Below are 15,310 nucleotides of genomic sequence, written 5' to 3'. Positions count from 1 at the left end.
AACTGCACCCAAACATGTCAACTGTAAGGCTCAAAACAATAATCAGACTAGCAGCACCAAGACTCGTGTAAGATCAGAAGAGAACCTCAGCCAAACCTTACATTCACTATGTACCACCTCCCAGGCTAACCAGCACTTTGTACACTAGTTCCCTGCTGGAAGAAAACATTCCTGTTTGTGCTGCCGCAGTGTCTAGAGAAAAGGCAGATATTCGCCAAAAAAGCTGCAATGAATGGTAACTCCAACTGTGGCCAAAGCAATCACCTGGAGAGCATCCACTCACCTAAATATTGGCACTTGGTATACCTTCTAAGCCATAGGTACTTGCAGAGAGGTGGTGTAGATATGACAGGAGGCCTTGCTTCTTCTTGTGCAACGATTGAAAATCAGGTGGGTCAGGCTATAATGTCTAGAATTCAATAAGATATGTGGGTTTTGTCCCCTAAAATACTCATCTAGGACTATAAGGGAAGGGTTATAAAGGAAGAAAGACAGCTGAAGGTGGAGGAGCACTCTTCTAGGGATAGAGCTCTTACTAGTCTGATGAATGAGATGCTTTCCTCATTGAATAACTTGAGGGCAGTACTGAAAGCCTTGCCTCTGTGCTGTCAGGTGTTGGTCCTCAGGAGGACATAGAATAGAGTATTTTACCTCTCACTCATGAGTTAGCTACGCACACTCATCCTTTTCTCTTTTCTCTGCTCCCTGTATAGTAGTCTCTTTCCAAAGGGAGTATGTTTAATGATGTTTGAGAAGCCCATGCCAGAACTGATTTGGAAACACTACCTGTTTTTCACATGAGGAGAATTGTTAGTATTTATGCCCAGCTACCTTCTTTTTCCATGCTTTGGAGGAGTCTGGTTCCTTTCTCTCTGCTTCTTAAAGAGTTTATCCTTACTACTCTCTGTTCTGCTTCATTACAGAGAGAGATTCCACAGGAAGATATTATATACCTACAAGCATGTATATGCTTAAATTTATATGTGTATGTCTGACTGATGATTTATGTAAAGGAACAACTTTGTGTCATATTCTCAGGACTGTCTTTTAACTCTGAGCTTGCAGGAAATGTATATACTTATACAGTGGCACAGTTGACATCAGAGAGCAAAATTATTACAACATATGTGTCCATCTGCACATACAGAGCAGGGAGTTAGCAGTGTATTACAGTGGGAAACTAAATAAGCTGAATTTGTGTTTTCACCTCTTTGTGTCTTAGCTGGTGTCTTGAGAAGACACTTCTCTCACCTGTTATAGCTCCTTCTCTGTTCATTCACCAGATACCCTCCCAAAAGAAACCAGTATGTGGGGAAGAGCAGGGGGAGGAAATAATGCATACTTGGACCTTGACTCTCCAAAAGTCAGTCAGAATTTGCTGAGACTTGAGCAGTAGGAACCACCCCGCTGAAAACATGGTTTAGAAATGTTCTCAGGAATCTACAATAAGCTAATGCTTGTTCTGTGGTGTGAGGGAATTGCACAATTTTTCTTTCCTCAAAATGGGAACCAAAAAAATTGGTAACTATGGTTTATTCCTATTACAGCCATTATCTAAAGCAGTGCTATGAGTAACAATCTGAGTTTCTCTAACCCCACTAATCCATCTGCTTTTCAGAATTCAGGATTTGTAAATAGTAGAGCTTGGACTTAGTCTTATTATTCTTCTCCAAACTGTCTTGCTAATAAAATAGTATAAGGACAACCTGGTAGTCCTTGTGGCACTAAATGATGCCATGGAATATGGTACCTCAGCACTGCTGATGTCTAAAATGAAGTTGGCTTTTGTGACCAAGATGTCTTGGAGAACATTGTGGAGTACCAACTGGAATGGTTGTTCTCTGTTGAGGATCTTGTGTACTTCTGTGAAAATACTTTGGTCTTTTATGTAATGCAGCTGAAGTACAGTTCCTCAGCAATTCTGGTATGCAACCACTGAAACTCTGGCTACTGTCGTTGGACACTGTCCAAAATTTTGGGAGCTTAATGTTCTTCGTGACTTATGAAACTCAATCCATCAGACTTGGATGGCATTCTTGGTGCACTTCTGGGAAGCACTGGTGTCAGGTGTGTAGACCGATATGTTGAGCCTCCTGTGGAATTAAGCAATCTACACTGCTGGGTCAGATAATACATCCAGATTATTGCACCTCCATCTGCATTTAACTGTGCAAGGTTCCCCTTATGCTGAGGAACCTGTGGGGTCTGTGCTGATGAAAGAGGAGCAAGTTACCTTGTCATAAATGGTGACAGTTTGAGAAGCTGCTGCTGTGGAACCCAGAACCTGCCTCTGGTCTTGGACTTCCAGGCACTGTGAAGTTCAATGAAATGACTTCTAGAAGAGTCATCTTGCACCCTTGATGCCTCTTTCATGGGAGGAGGAGACAGAGGAGGACATCCACTTGCCACATGATGGACAAGAGATTTCAACATTCTGAGCTTCTCCTGTGAGAGAGACAAACATCAGTGTTGAAATATATGCTGACTGGTCCCCCAGTGTTATTACTGGTAAGCTAAGTGACCTTTCTTTACTCTGCAAACACTTTGGGCATAATGCGTATTTTGATTTCAGAGTATTGGAGTTCAGAGACAATACTATCTTTTATGGGGTCCATAGGATTTACTGACATTGTTGCAACTGGCTTGCAAAGCTGCTCTATCCTATTTCTCAGAGATTTCTGGGATCACTGTCTTAGTAGTAAGTATAGTCACCAGCTGAGTTAGAAATTGGTAACACCTGAGTACACAAAAGGCAGGAATGAAATGGAGGAAAATGTCAAGGGTCCAATCCTTCTTAGTCTAGGATGTAAGCCAGTTTTAATGGGGTCTTGTTTGGCAGGTGAGGTGCTTACAGCATCAAGTCCTGAGACATCCAAGAGCATGTGCAAGGCTTTCAAGGGGCACTGTTTTAGGCTGTTCTGTTCCAGAGCAGCAACGTGGTGTGTGATTGTACTCCAGACACCGATGTGAGTGTGTATTACAAGAGAAAAACTGCCTGCAGCACTCAGAGGCGTACCTAGGCCTACAGGAGGTAAGGCAGAGCAAATACCCCCTTTGTCCAAGCAAAACATGTCAATCAATTTGAACTCGTTTTTTTTTTTATCTGTCCCTTTTCTTCACAAAATCTTCCATGCAGAAGCTCAGAGCAGCAATGTTGGCTGGAGGCATTTTGGCTGTGCAGTGTACAAGCCATAGCATAAAGCAATGTGTTCACTGAAGTTTGGGGAACAGTGGAGGTGGTAAGTAGAAAGATTTGTTAGCAATATGGATCTAAACCCTGTGGCCAGCTGGTGGTTCTGCCACAGACCTGGAATCACCTGGCAGGTGCTCTGGGCAGTGTGGTATGATCAGCACTGCCTGCAGCTCCCCTTTGCCATCCCCAAGGGCTGTGTGAGGAGATGGGTGCTGGCCACAGCTCAGTCCAGAGAGTACACTCCTGCTGTCAGCCACCTGAGCCTGGCCCACGTCAGTGGTGCATGTTTCAGATCTGTCTGCAGGGCCCCAAATACATAAGTCCTAAAAGGGCGGATTTGTTAACAGCCTGATACCTTTAGTCTAATTCTGCTCTGATCATTTGGCAATTGTGGAATAACTGGAAATTTTGGAGAGGAGCTGCTCTTCTTGTGACAAACAAGGGTGCAGAAAGATCAGTTTTATCAGTGTCATTAACTGTGTCCTTGCATCTGAAAAGACAGCAGACAGATTCATTTGGCATGTTGGTGAAATAGCCTCGTCCTGTCAGGCTCAGGGCTTGGCATGTCCTATCATGTTTTGTTCATGTCTTATGGGCCCTTGAAAAGTGCTCATGTCTTAACCAGGTTGAAGCCCTTGTTTTCTGATTTGTATTGAGGGGGAAACAGAGCTTCACTTTAGACCAGAGGGGATGATAGTTATTTATTATCATGTGCTTTATTTGAGAGGTCTCTCTGCTGGCTTGAGCTCTGGATCAGACCTTCTTGGAGTCTAAATGAAATGCACCTGCTATGTGTGTGGGTTCCAGAAATACTCTTTGGACTGAAGTGAATTTCACCTTGGGTGAAACTACGTGATATGTGTATTCTCTGGCAATAAATCCCACAGTTAATCAGTCTTTTCCTCCCCCTGTGGTTGCAGTGGGTGGATGTTTGGCAGCGGGCTCTGTTTTACACGCCCCTGAATTTCAACCCTGACCCTGTAAGTTAATGGGAGCTACAGCACTTTGGGATTGAGTTGTTATGGTCTAGTTGGACACACTGATTGGTTTTTCTTGGACTCTTAATCAACTGCAATGTTTGATGTGTAGATGACTTTAGTTTACTTTGAAAAAATAGATGTTTTGAATTACCTATTATCTTGTACAAAGTGAAACTATTTGCCCAACCCCATGGTTGCCTTAGAGACTTGTTGCAAACAATAGATAGAAGCATGAGCTTAATATGAAGAATGTCCAAAGGACAAGTATGTGAGTGTTGAAAACAGAAAAATGAGACATCATTGCAACATCTGTCAAAGAGTAGGAGACTATTTGGAATATTTCAGTTTTATTGTATACTGGTTACAGACCTCTGGAACCTTAGGTCAGCACCTGGCATTTGTGTTTCTTTCTGAAGGCTTTTAAGTGCTTCAATCAACATATAATCCATCTCTTCCCCTCTGTGCCCCCAAACTGTCTTGTTGGAAGGCAGGAAAAATCTGCTTGTTTCAGACAACATGGGAAAGAATTCATTCTTAGCACTTGGGAAATAGAAACCCAAACCCTGGAGTTCTGTCTTGGATTTTGCTTGAAATCATGGGTTCTGTATCATTTGACTTGTGTAAAGGTTTCTGTATTTATCAGTTTTAGTATTTTTTTATTAGTATGTAAAATTAAAGGTCAGAGTTGTTGTTACACTTTCATCTATAAAACAGTTAAAGGTGGTTATCTTGTATCTTCTAGATGTTTATAGAAACATAGTTTTCTATATAGGCTTATCAGCCAATTATTTAAACATCTGTGAATCATTTGGTACTACACATTGCAAGCAGAATATTAATGGGTACAGCAATAATCTGTGGTCAGATTAGGATCCCAGACCTTTAATAAACTTTGCCCAGCTGGAGCTTTTATGTTCAGTGTTTTCTACTTCTATATCTCAACTGCTTCTAGAGAGAATTCCCAACACAAGCTGAGATCTGCTGGCATGAATCTGTGGAAGTGGAGCCATAGGTGTTTCATCCCTTCTGTTGTGTATACGTCTATATGCAGTGGAAAAGAACAGTTAGCAAGGTCTATGTTTTCTCAAATGTTAAATGGAAGTAAATAATGACCTTCCATTTGTATGGGAGAGGGGTACCTTGCAGTAACAGAAATAATTGTAGGTAAATTCAATGTAGCACTTAGACTATTTTTTAAAGGTACCAGAAAGGAGGTGGTTTGGGTGTGCATTTGCTTTTGCTTGTTTGTTTTTCCCAGAGCACGTATAGCATCTAACCTCCAGCTTATTTGATTTAACTACATATACAAAAAGTCTATCTTTCTGCCAGGTTCCATGTTTAAAATAGTTGGAGTAGCTGTTACTCTCTACCTAGTGAGAATCTTGAGGTTTCCAATCAAATAGAATCCTGTAAGCTTTTCAAAACAGGAGGAACCTCATCTTCAAGCGGATCTGGATGGTATTTTTGAAGCCCACCTACTGCCCTGTTGAGTCCAGCAAAGAGGAGCTGTGGGCAGACCATCAGTAAGTACAGGACTAGCAGGGTGCCTCTTCCAAGCACAGCCGGGGAAAACGTTGAATTTAAAAAAGAACAGAAGCAGATCATGATGGGATGGTCTGGGCAAAAGTGGCTTATCCAGCCAAAATTTGTTTCACAGGAAAGGTGCACAGCTGAAGCCATATAATTTCAGCATCATCACCTGACTACAGTAGCTGAACTTGCATACCATGCCCCTCCTCTTCTGTCCCCACTGAACTTGATGTCCTAATTTCATGTTGTCTGCCATGTTTTCCTGTCTTTCATTCCATTGTAAATGTAGGTTAAGTTTCATGAATGTCATGACAAAAGGTTTCTCGGCTTCACTGGGGGAGCTAATCACTACTTTGACTTGTATCTCAAGACAACTAATTGATACCTGTGGAATAATTTCACAGATACTGATGCATATTCTGGTGTATGAGTTTAAAGGCTTTTAAGAGTAATTCACATGATGAATAAATAATTGGTGCCAAACAACAAAAGAACAAATAAGACTTTTCTTCTAAGCAATTTTATTTTTCTGAATTTTTATGTGTGAGTTAGGGGGAGTGATCTGGTTATTGTTATATGACATGCTAAACCTTCAAAATGAAATAAAAGTTTGTTGTGTTGTCAAGGCATCCAGTCAGTAGCTAGGAAATGAGAGCAAACAAAATCAAGTTCTAGAGACAGGAAGTTTTTGTAACTGCAGAGGCCTATTTATGCTTGAGGATCTATCCTTGTGCTAAAAGGCATAGGTTTGCTTTTTATTGCGTCAGTGAGGCTGAAAATTCAGATTTCCTGTTGGCTCACAAACTATTCAGTTTTTCAAACTAAATTTTGTCTCCCCTCTGCAAATAATGGCTTTGCCCATGTAGATAAGAACAGGTAATTTATGAGAGATCTGACTTTGCCTGGCTCTGATCTGCTTGATTTCAGTAGGGATTTCACACATAATAGATGTCCTGCTATAATCACCATCAGGGCTTGGCACTGCTGCAAGACAGGGAAAAACATTTTCAAATGCTACTTGGGTAATACAGGGTCTAGAATGAGTAGAAGTCTGTGGAGTTACTTCACTGCAAGTGAAATTTCAGCATGTTTTGCTATGTTGAAACACTGGCCAGGCTGCCAGCATTCAGATTGTGTGGTTATGTAGATCTCGTATAAGGTTTTACATGCAGAATTGTTCAGTGGGATCACCAACCATTGCTTTTGACTGCTCCTCAATAATGCTCCTGATGACTTAGAATCATAAAACTGATGGGGTTGGAAAGGACCTTAAAGATCATCCAGTTCCAACCCCGCTGCCACAGGCAGGGACAACTTTGGCTAAACCAGGTTCTTGCAAGCCCCATCCAACCTGGCCTTGAACGCTGTAAGTGATGGGGCATCTACTGCTTCTCTGGGCAACCTGTGCCAGTGTTTCACCACCCTCACAGGAAAGAATTTCTTCCATACATCTAACCTAAATTTCCGCTCTTTCAGTTTGATGCCATTACTCCTTGTCCTATCACTCCAGTTCCTGATGAAGAGTTCCTTCTCTAGCTTCCTTGTAGGCCCCTTCCGATACTAGAAGGTTGCTGTGAGGTGTCCACACAATTTCTCTTCTCCAGGCTGAATAGCTCCGCCTCTCTCAGACTGTCTTCATAGGGGAGGTGCTCCAGTCCTCTTACCAACTTCCTGATCCTTGTGCATCTGTATCCTGTTCTTTTTCCTAAAGCAATGGCACCTTCTATTTCCTCTGGTCTGACACCAGTGCATCCTCAGCTTGTGGTACCTGATATGTGAGATCTGGGAATGGCAGGGAAGGGGCAGCATGCTGCAGCAGTAGGGTGGGATGGGCATCCTTCTGCTTTAGCTCCATAGGATAAGATTAAATCCATCATATGATGTGCTGGCAGAGAAATGGGCTCCTGTTTGGTGTGGCTCAATGTGTGGAGCTGCTGTTCTCACATCAAGTCTTGAATGTGATGAGACTGTGTGGTGCCTGATGCACAGGTAAAGGTCAAAACACTGGCCATATGAATGCCATTACATTTAACCCTTCCCTGACAACAAGTTAGAATTCAGTGAATGACTGTAAAAATGCAGAACTGTTGTTTTGCAAGTCAGAGGAATTTAGCTGAATGCACAACTGCTGCACTGGAAAAGAAAAAAAAAAGAGCAAAACAAACAGATGTCTGGCCTGGTCTGTCTCCTGCTGCTTTCCAGATGCAAGGTTTTCCTATAGGACACTCATCTTGAAAATCTTTGACATGTGCACATGTTCATTTTTTTTTTTTGTTTGCATAAGCAGTGAACAGGTTACCTAATTACTTAAGTTAAAAAAAACCCTGAAAACCAACAACCAATGTCACTATAAATTATGTGAGACAGAATTTTGTATGCACGTGTGCCTTGTTTCTTGAGAAAAAGGGAAATAAGACCACCTGGTAAGCAAGCTTTCAAAAACATTAAATTCAACCATCTCTGTATGTGTGTGGTCATAGATAATATCCTGGAAAAGCCACAGAGGTCTCTGTATGTATATATTTAAATAAGAAAAAAAGGACATTCAAGTCAGGAAAACTTCATAAATCCAACTGTGATGTTAATCTGACACTGTATGTTTTGTGATTACACACTTGAAACCATAAGCAAGAGTTTGCTGTGGCATGAAAAGAAATGAAAAGCTAGCACCACACTGTTCTGAATCCTTAAATTTGCCCAGCCAACAATGATGACTTTTTCTGTCCTTATTTGAATCACTCACTGAATTACAGAATGTTCATAGGAGAAAAAAGAAACCAAAAAACTACAACCCATCATCATCTCCAACCCATCTACTCCCTGAAGAACAGGTGGAAACCTATGTCTAGCATGGGAAGCACATGCAGAGCCACATGGCCAACATGTGAGACACCAAGTATCAGGCAAGGAACTTGAGTTTCATGCTCAAACCCATGGGCTGAGATTGGACAACTGGTTAGACTGCAACAGTGGACTCTATGACACATTCCTTGATGGATTATGGGATGGCAGTCCCCAGGAGCCTTTTCTGAAAGACTGCCTCTGTGTTCCCTGAAGGGACTTAAGGCCACTTTTGTCCCGGCACACTGTTGGTCTGTGTTGTCCATAAATGTGTCTGTCTTTTCTGCATCACTGTGAATGCAGAATGTATGAATGAATTGCAGTGAGCATTCATATACAGTAAAAAATTCATAAATGGGAGACCAGCTGAATAGAGAGAGAAATATGAATGGATCAAACAGCTAAATACAGCATTAAAAAAATGGGAAAGTTGATTCAACCTCAGGGAAGAAGAGAGTAATGAACTAGAGATTTTGCACGGTTCCTTAGTTTGCTGTTCACAGGAAATTGCATGGCTGCCCGAGCAAATGCCACATCAGATGAATTATTTGTGATCTACATGACATCTCCTTCAGCACAGCACACGTGTATGTCCCAGTCACGTGGGCTCGTCCTCGCTCAGATGTGTTTGTTTTTGGAGTAGCTGCAAGAGGCATAGAACTGATGCTTTCCACTATGTGAGTTTAAAGCTATACAACTCCCCCCTTCCCCTGCCTCCAGACTCTCTTATGTGTAAGGAGAATTACTCAGTCACTGTATCCTATCTTTTTTCTCCTATTCTTTTCTACTTCTCTGCTCTTGTTTTCTCTAGTATCCATTCTTCCAGAATCTCTGTTTGGTTAACAAATTATAAAATCTTCAGAGTGCTTGGATGTTTCTATTCATACCTAGTGACCTTTTCATTCATCTCTTTCATCTGCTGATCAGCCAAGTCACTCCAGCCTCTTGGTGTCTTGCTCCATAATGTGTTTTATTGCCCGTTGGGCATAAGTGTGATATTATTCCTGCTTTTACAAGAATAATAGTCCCCATCCTGAAATTTATGTAAGACTTTCTGCTTTCAGACGTTATGTAGGGTATATTTTTTTAAGCCTTTTCAAAGTCAAATAATTCATTTAGAGTGGCTTATGTCCCTCCAGGGTTGTGCTGGAGCTATTGGAATCTTGGCTTTTTTCTGAATGAACTGTTACGGTGTACTTTCTATTCCTGGCTTCTCCCCATGTCTGCTCAGAGGGATGGCACTGACAAAAGGTTTCTCCCCCAGCCTTGAGGCTCTGCAGGTATGAAAAGAAGTCTTTCAGTAGTTGCCCATTTCTTTCCCATGTTAGTAAATCCATTTCTTCAGGGACCCTGCTTCTGCCTGATCCCAGACCAGGGAGTACTGAAAGCCCAGTGCTGCTAAATCTGTGTGTGCACAAGGGTGTCTTTTGGTACCTCTCAGCTCACACCCAGTGCTCAAAGCCCAGGAACAAGCATATATATGGTGGATAGTCCATTGTCTGCTTGGAGTTTCTCCTTCACTTGTAGGTAAATGCCTGGGGCACGAGGGACACTGTGGAAAGGGTTAGGGGGTTGGTGAGGTCTCTTCATCTGGGCTACATCTTCTGCAAAGAGAGTGGTGACGATTTGTGTTATGGGTTCACCTAGGTGGGCCTAGATTTGGGCTCTGAAGTTTGGACTAGGCCGAAGCTGTCAGCTGACTTGAGCTGGGCTGAGCTAACAGCTGACCTCTTCTAGCCAGTAATTTTGTATTCCATACCACATTATGACATCATCTCCAGGGAAGTAGGAACCAGTGTGGGAGTGGTTAAGGCAGTCACTTCTTAGCCTTCCTCTTGGGAGGACACATGATGCTATCCCAGGGGGGATGGAGAGGACCAGGCCCACCACTGGCTCAGAGGGTATCTCAGGAAAGTAAAATGTGTTGTTCTGGGTCTTTCCTTTCTGCTTGAGTTTGTCTTCCTGGGGACCAAGGTTTTTCTTAAGTAATGTGTAGTTAGGACAGTAGAATTTGTGTGTTCATTAAGAAGTGGGAAATTTGTTATTGCAGACTTGTATGAGTGTATATTTGTACTCTCTTCTAATTGTCTCTTCCTTTCTGTAAAAATATATGTAGTTTTAGTATAAACATGGTTTGAAGTGTTTTTTTTTCCTTTCGCCTCTCTTTTCCTCCCTTTCCCTGGTGTTAGGAGGGAGGCTTTTCTCTCTGTGCTTGGGCGGGGGGGGATTGGCAGTTGCTTATCTCAAACCAAGACAGTTTGATTTCAGGTTTTGATCTTTACCTGCAACAATCAGAAACTGAGTTCAAAATGGAAAATAGTGTGCATTGGGAAGTTTGTGCAGAAGAAAAAGGTGTGGGAACATGAGATTACAGTGCTTGACTTTTCCTGGTGTACTTTAGTAAGTGTTCCCCTGACAAACTTAGGGTCAAGGGATCACTAGACTTAAAGTGGGATTTGCTACTATGCTCCTTGAGTTACCACATTGCAGCTTACATGTGTCCCTTTTGCTTTCCATCATAAGAAAGAATCATGTTGAACATGTGTGATCTGAAACTGAGGAGCAAAAGTCATTCCTGACTTTCTTGCATCTGAAAGCACAATGCAGTGGCTCTCCAGAAAACAACTACCAGCTGGCTAAGCTGTATTTAATACAACAAAGTAGTCCAATAATTCAGTGTAACAACAGGGAAAAGTAAGTCAAATGTGTACAGAACAAAGATATTCCCATAGTTGTTTGGCATTTAAGGCAAAAAATGCTAATAGAACTGTGGATGTGGAGTGTTTTTTTTCCAGATAGTGATTTCACAGTAAATTTTTGTTAGATCTCTAAACTGGATTTTTCCCATAAAAACTATATCTCAGATTTATTCCTCCAAATGTGAACTGCCAGCTCTGATGCATGTGAACTGGGGCTACCTGACTCACTTCCAACCTGGACGGCCCTAAATCAATAGAGGCATTTTACATCAGCAGCAGTTGTTAAGCACTGCTAAGGGGCTACTTAAACTGCCAGCTCATAAATCAAGTTATTTTTGGTACAGCTCCCTGAATGGTACAGCTTCTCATTAAGTGAATTCAAGCGAATCTTTTATATTTTTCAGCTGAGAGAGTGGTGATGATGCACAGATTAGACACAGCAAGCCCAGGTTAGCATTGGGCAGATGGTAAAATGGGAATGCAGAATGGGTAATAGACAGAAACCAGTGTTACAGTGATAGATGAGGCTTCTTCTGGGAAAAAAAAAAAAGGAAATACATATTTCTGCTCTTTCTATATCAGTGTAAGTATTCACTCTGAGATTCTTAATCAAAGTGTGAGGCCAGAGCAGTGATAATGCAAAGCTGCCAGCTGTCTATGTAAAGATGTGTAAAGTACAATGTCTTTGAGGCACCTTGTGCCACTCAGCTTGCTGGATTATATTGTACCAGCAATAGAGATGAGCAACTGCACTGAGAATTTATACTCCTGTGAAGCAACACCTGGAAAACCCTCACTCACTAATGAGCTATAGTAGAATGGTCATGTATAAGCAAGAGCAAAGAAACCCACAGGCAGCACAAGATCAAAGACAAAATCAAAAAAAAATTAGAACAAGAAACAGAACATACATCAGCCTTGACAATCCAGGCTTTCACAAAGACTTTGATAAGCTCTAAGTTTGACACATGGCATAATCTTTGATTTCTGTCTACTGAGTCACAGAAGTGCAAAGAGGTCTCTCTTAGGTAGACTTTGGGAACTATTTTAACCTGGCCCTGTTTACAGAAGCTGTTGAATCACTGTATGAATCTGCTGAAGATGAACTCATGCAATACCTCCCTCTCCTCTTCTCCCTGCAAAACATCCTTCACTGCCTGGTACTTTTGGGTTCTGACCATGTGTCTGGTCTTTTTCTTGGACTGTGGACTCCAAAGTCTTAAAACTACAGGTTCTGAAGTAAATGTGGTGCCCTTCCTATCGTTTCACCACAACAAAATGGGAGTTGACAAGATAAATCCTTAGGAATGATGTGGCTGGAGAGCAAGACAGAAGGATCAGCAAAATTAATTTTTTAACTGTAGCCTGGAGAGTCTGAGAGATCCCAACAGCCCTTTGGAAAACAAGAAATGGACCTGAATGCTCTGCCCCTGCCTGACCTCATCCCTCCTGAGTCCAGGGGCTTGGTTCAGCATCCCTGTGCCTGGCAGCTGGCCTGTCATGTGGGCTCTGCTGGTGGTCTCGGCTGGTGCTCTGAAAAGCAGTCATTTCTTGAAAATAAGATTTGTCTCACCTCTGCCAATGTCTTGCCACTCCCTGACCCAGCCTTACCCAATTTCTCAGTAGAATGTTATTCAAATCAACAGCAGTACTTTAATTGTCTTTAGATCCAGTGAAGGAAGCTTGTTAAATGTTGGCTTAAATGATTTTCATTTAGTTATATGTCTTCCCGGTATATGAAAGGCACAACCAGGGTGTCAGAATTGACATCAATCAGTTTTCAACAGAAACTGTGTTTATCAATTCACCATGGAGGTTAAAATGCAGAGTGAAAGTAATAATTACGATGACATTCATAAAGCAACAAGCAATTACCATTTGACACAGACGAAACCTGTGTCTGGCATGAGGTATTTAGCACATGAGCAATGTGCCTAAGCTATTCAGATGAGTAAGAATTGCTGTCTGCCAGCAGCACCTCAATGCTCCAGACATTTCTGAAAACAGGGCATAGCTTCTGGGCTTTGAAAATGGAGTGTGCTTCTTAAAAGAGCTTTTGGAGAAGGCACTGATTCACACCTGAATATTTTATAAGCTAGCTACTTGAAGATGCAAAATCTTGAAAAGTCAAATATTTTGTCAGAGACAACAAGAAAATTGCCAGACATCTTAATTTTTCATGAGATTTTCAAGGGATTAAGTTAATATGCTGTAAAGATAAAAATACTGATAGCTTGCTTATTTTAATAATAAAAAATGCACACATTATCTGCAGATATCTTAAAATTTTAAAAATATTCGAGTTTTTACATTTACAAGTATTCAATATACAAGTTCAAGATATATAATATCAATACACTGTTTAGCTTTCCAAATGACTTGTGGAAGTCGGGGTAGTTCTAGTCTGTCAACTTCAATAAAAATATTATTAGAAAAAGTCTCTTTTCTTAAAAGAAAAATCTTGTTGGGGCATGAGTCTTAATGTGGATCAGAGAAGGAAAAGGGGAAAAAATAATCTCTAGGAGAGAAGGAGTGATGGGATTTGAGTTTTCTTTGAGTTATTCCAATGGATTCCAAGGGAATAACTTGGAGTGCAGGTACCTTGCATGTCTGAGCTGTCTAAGCCTTACAGGTGCCTGCCCTGCCTCAGAGCACAAAAACAAAAATTATCAAACTGCCCTTGAAGTTTGTTCTTAGAAGCTGTTGCTGTGAGGCAAAGTCACTTGCTGGGTCTCTTGTGTCTTGTGCCATTCCCATAACGTTGTTGTGAGTTTGTGCTGTTACAATAATTAACTGTGAAAGGAGGGACACACGTGAACAAACCAGCACTGAAGCTGAAATTGCTGCTGAAGACAGTGATAGGAAGATGTTGTACCTCCTGTAAAATCGTCCCTGCAAAGACTGTATGAGCTGGGCTGTTTGCCAAGGGTAAGCAAGAAAGGTTTAGATGCAGAGAAGGAGTGACAAGCAGTGAGAAGCACTGCATTCAAATTGTGCTGCCTGTGTGCTATTTCTCCAGGACACTGACAAAGGAAGTGATAGTCATCGTGACAAGAGAAGCAGAGCTTAAGAATGTGAGAAAGCTGTAACTGAACACCAGGTAATTGTAAAGGATAAAAGCATATGAAGTAAGTGATTAAATTACTGATGTAAATGAAGAAAGTGATAAAGAAGTCTGTGGTACCACCTACATACCAAAGGGAACTACGGCAAATACTCATGTGATTTCACACAGTTTATCTGAGAAGACTGAATGTAAGCTTGAATGTAAAGTTAGTCTCAGCTTGGAAGATCTTAAATGGCATAAATTCCTTCTGTAGGAATCTCTTTTCAAGCATCAAACAGAAGGGAGAGGAAAGCCAGTCATATACTTGCAGGCTTTCTTTAGAAACTTCTACGATAATCCACTGAGGATTAAAGTGTGATGTGCCAAGAAAAGTAGCACAGAGGTCTGATGTTATTCTTAATTATCAGCTTGAACATTTGATCCATTGTAGATGTTAGCATCAAACTTGAGTGCATTCTCTCACCTCCAGTAAATTGCATTGCTATTGACCTCATTATGAGGAAACTCACAGATGTACAGAGTCATTACATGCTTTGACAACAAGATACTAGAATAATTGCATGTAGTTTCTGTGTCTCTTTGATGTGGCAGTTCAGTCAGGAATAAGTAAACACAAGAGAACCATCTAAAAAAAAAAAGAGGGAGTTGCTAATTTTCTTTTTTTTTTTTTTCCGGAGAAGAGCCCTACAAATAAATTTAATGAGAAATCAGAAACTGAACTCTAAAAGACAAAGACAGAATAAAATGACTCAATTTACGTATCTTGGCAGTCATATCCTCATGAAAATGTCAGAAGCTGGCAAAGGCATCATCACTTTTGGCAGCGTAAGATTTGGTTTTGGGAAATCTGCAGTTTTGAAGTGAATCACTGAGAATTCAGTGTTCCATTTTAATAAATGTATTTGAAAGTTGTAGGACTTCTAAAGGTGCAGAAGGAGATCTAAAAACAGTGAATAGCTACAATAAATTTCTAAGAAATACAGAGATTCTGTGACTGTCA

The 15,310-nt window shown here is 41.1% G+C and overlaps 1 long non-coding RNA gene across 1 annotated transcript in view; it reads left to right on the top strand.

The window, feature by feature from the left end:
* Positions 1-3,140: 3,140 nt before the first annotated feature.
* Positions 3,141-15,310, top strand: part of LOC139669328 (uncharacterized) — a 57,618-nt gene continuing 45,448 nt past the window's right edge. Inside the window, exon 1 of the long non-coding RNA XR_011697239.1 lies at positions 3,141-3,239. This is a non-coding gene — a long non-coding RNA (uncharacterized lncRNA). The remainder of the gene's footprint in view (positions 3,240-15,310) is intronic.

The sequence above is a fragment of the Pithys albifrons genome, chromosome 3 (assembly GCF_047495875.1).
Source record: "Pithys albifrons albifrons isolate INPA30051 chromosome 3, PitAlb_v1, whole genome shotgun sequence".
Lineage (NCBI taxonomy): Eukaryota > Metazoa > Chordata > Aves > Passeriformes > Thamnophilidae > Pithys > Pithys albifrons.
The sequence above is the reverse complement of the archived record's forward strand: the minus strand, read 5'-3'. Positions and strand labels throughout refer to the sequence as shown.